We start from the raw sequence: 3,671 nt of genomic DNA, 5'->3' as shown, positions 1-3,671 counted from the left end.
ACATGAGAGCATGGCGAACACGTATAATAATTATTGTAAAACTAAGCTGTTTGACTTGCACTTTGGATTATAGGTATATTACCAAAATATGCTTTTGATAGTGTTTTGAAAGTTACATTTATGTGGTATTTTTTTACAGGATAGGGTTTTTTTGTTTCAGCCTTACTGCTCTCTTCATATTCACATTGTATTGAGTCATTGGCGTTATTATATCCCTGGTGTGCTGTCTTCATCTTCTGCTGTAGGCATCAGTGTCGCTCAAGGTTTGGGTCTTGATTATATTGCATTTCTTTTCATTTTTTCTGTAGCAGGATCAGCCTTTTCAAATGCAAATGCTTTAGGTTATTCTCAATAAAATAATTTTACATTATCTTGTGGTGAACTGTCTACCTTTTCAGACAATGAAATCGAGTAAAGAAAAAGAAGTAAAAAATATATATCTAAGATTAGAATTCTTCGGTGGGGACAGTACACAGTGGTCTCCCATGAACGGGCTTTTAATTATAGTGGAAAGACATAAATTAACCAAACCAAACCAACAACAAAATGAATCCATTGCTTCCATTACAGGAATAAAACAGATGTAGAAGAAGATAAAATATCCTTCAATGGCCAAAGAAAACAAAAAACATTAAACCAAGTTTTAAAAAGAAATACAGGGCAGTGGTCGCCCATCCAAGTACTAAACCCCAGCCGAAGAGACTTAACTTTAGTAGTCACTTAGACTAGCATAAAAATAAATGGTATGTGATAAGTCAAGTCAATGACCTTCACATCCAAAAGGAAATCCATTCTTCCCAGTACAGGAATCAAAAACATGGTCAAAAGAATATTAGAAAAAAAAGCCTTAAACAACCAACTACATAAAATAAATCAAATACACCACTCTATCTTGTTTTATACACAAACCAAAGCAAAACGAATGAAGCGGCCCGATCTCCAGATCAGTAATCGGCAAAGCAAATCTAAACCTTTGTATGGCCTGACATTTCCTACCCCCCACAAAAGCTTTAATAATATTTGTTGTAAACAGTAAAATTCTGATAGTGCGAAATCTGGTCTGTGCTCATTGTTGAGGGTACCATTCAGGAGCCGGGACCGGGAGCTAAAGTATGCCATATCCCGCTTAATTTTGGCCTAAAAACATCGCTGTATCCTGTTAAGTCATTGTGGTTTGTAATGTCTATCAATGCCAGTTCAGTTTTTTAAATATCCGCGTATCGGCTGTTAGATTTCCCCCTAAAAAAAAGCAAATACCCCGCCTATCCCAATAATTTTTTGTACGACTAACACTGTAAACTTATTCCTGCATATCTCTGATAAATACCGCCTGTTGGGGCCGGCGGCCTGGTTGCGGGCTGCCGGTCGTTGTTGTCCATTTGCAAATGTAGTTGCATTAATAATAAAGTGATAAACCTCTATGTTCTGTTTTTAACAAACAAATAACTTCTAGTTAAAGTTACTAGAGTTATCTTTCTGTTAATTTCATCGCAACATGTTTTCCCCCCAAGACAGCTATACCACGTACGATGTAGTTGTTAGCAGTGTAGTTCACGTGTATCTGGAAAGTCCAAAATTTGTGTTCTGATAACTGTTTGTTGCATCGCCCACACTAGTATAGGCATCTTGTTTGTTTATTAATTATTTTAATAATCTTATTGACATTGGTTTTGCCAATTGTTACTATCCATTAATAGATTATGAAGGAAATGTGGGCTGTTAAGGGGTGCACTCGTCATGGCAACTGTCGTTGTGACCAAACTGGTCCTCACATTTTTAACCGCATGAATACTCTAATTAATTTTTTTGTTATTATCAATGTGTTACTAGTTAGTAATAAGTAATAATTTTACTGACTGTGCAAGGGTTAGTTTTTTACATGAGTTGGCAACAAAGTGGCTATATAATGTACTTGCTAGGTAACTTGGGTAAGCAAGACTTGGACTAAACCATTGCAATCTGGTGTCTTTCATGTCTAATGATGGAGGTTTAACGATGGACAAAAAGTAAGTTATGTAGTAACAGCTCAAAATCTCCTGTTGGAATATGCAGAGAAAAAGCCCCCTTGAAGCATTTCAATGACCATTAGATCATACTCTGATGGTTACTGTCGAGACAACTCCAAGTCCCAAGGGGGGTGAGGATTGGTGTACTTCCCTGGCGATTCTGTGATTCTTATTTGATTTTATCACATTTTATAGCCTATTCTATCGCATAATGTGAACAGTTAGATGATAATGTACTTTGGCCATGTTGTTGCGTCAGATTAAACATGAGACTAGGGAGAACTATTCAGCTATACATGCACCATGTCCGCCTGAATTTGAGCCTGAAGCAGGTTTGCGGCGTCATTTATCTTGTCTAATCGCCTCGTAGAATTATGCTTGCTCAAAACTCACAGGAAAAGAATGTTTTAGAAGTTTCTATGATGATAAATTTTAACAAGTGTAAGATTTTTCGATCTTGACTGGTCTATAAAATCGAGTGAATGTAGGCTGGCTGAAGATGGTCTTACTAGCGCGGCGTAGTTTTGTCCAGGTACAGGCCAACTCTGAAGGGTCGCTATGAGGGGGGTGTTTTTATGCCTAGTTACGCAATAACAGTCGCTTTGCAGGTTACTACACTCATCTGGAGGATTGAGTTGAAGGTACTTGTGGAGCATAGTAAAGAAAGAAGAGACAACCCACATACAGTGTACAGCTGTATGGGCTCGCTGATCTCTGGAATGTGAACATGCATGGTAGAGAGCGGTAGGATTCATTGGTGCCAGCGAGTGACGTTGCCAGTAAAAAAAACCTACTGCTCCACCGCCATTGTCAATTATTAATTACAATTATTCTTCGGCCGAAGGCAAAGTAGATTAGTCGGTGAATATCACACCGAGACAAAGTCGAGGTGAATATTCAGCCGATAATCACTGAGGGCTGAGGGGGCGATAATTGTTTTAGTATAAATACAGCTAGGTGATTATTTCAAAAACAGAGGGAAAAAAACATTTTCAACGCGATATCATCTTCACATTACAGTGGCAAAACAGCTACTTGCGAGGACGCATTTTGTCTGTTTCAAAAGGAAGAAAAAGAAGGGGAAAGAGGAGGGTGATTATGGGGCTGATAGGCAATGATAGCGAGCCAATTGAGAGCCGGCGATTTTGTATAATCACGGGCTGTGTATTTATACTAATACAAATAAAATATCTATTAAAAGGGGACTTCCACTCTCGTTAATAAAAACGGCAACCTGGAGCAAAGTGATGTTTGGAATCAAGTTTGTTTGTGAGTATTTCCTCAGAAAAAGTATTCTTATGCAACTGAAAAACTTCATGGGTGGCGAGCGAATAGGTTTGGAGGGTTTGGCCCAGTTATTCTGGTATTCGAGTTGTTCTCCTTGTTCTGACAGAAAGAGCTTTTGTATACAGATACAATATCAAGTAGGCAATACAATACAAAAGCCCGTTCATGGGAGACCACTGTGTACTGTCCCCACGGAAGAATTCTAATCTTAGATATATATTTGTTACTTCTTTTCTTTTACTCGATTGCATTGTCTGAAAAGGTAGACAGGTCACCACAAGATAATGTAAAATTATTTTTATTGAGAATAACCTAAAGCATTTGCATTTGAAAAGGCTGATCCTGCTACAGAAAAAATGAAAAAGAAATGCAATATAA

At 37.8% G+C, this 3,671-nt stretch overlaps 1 protein-coding gene across 1 annotated transcript in view; it reads left to right on the top strand.

The window, feature by feature from the left end:
- The window catches only part of LOC138040998 (VPS10 domain-containing receptor SorCS2-like), a 16,158-nt gene extending 15,900 nt beyond the window's left edge, over positions 1–258 (top strand). Inside the window, exon 11 of the mRNA XM_068886760.1 lies at positions 161–258. The gene's annotated coding sequence lies outside the window, so the exon portion shown is untranslated. The remainder of the gene's footprint in view (positions 1–160) is intronic.
- Positions 259–3,671: the final 3,413 nt, after the last annotated feature.

The sequence above is a fragment of the Montipora capricornis genome, chromosome 3 (genome assembly GCF_036669925.1).
Source record: "Montipora capricornis isolate CH-2021 chromosome 3, ASM3666992v2, whole genome shotgun sequence".
Classification (NCBI taxonomy): Eukaryota; Metazoa; Cnidaria; class Anthozoa; order Scleractinia; family Acroporidae; genus Montipora; species Montipora capricornis.
Note: the sequence above shows the minus strand (reverse complement) of the source record. Positions and strands in the feature narration are given on the sequence as shown.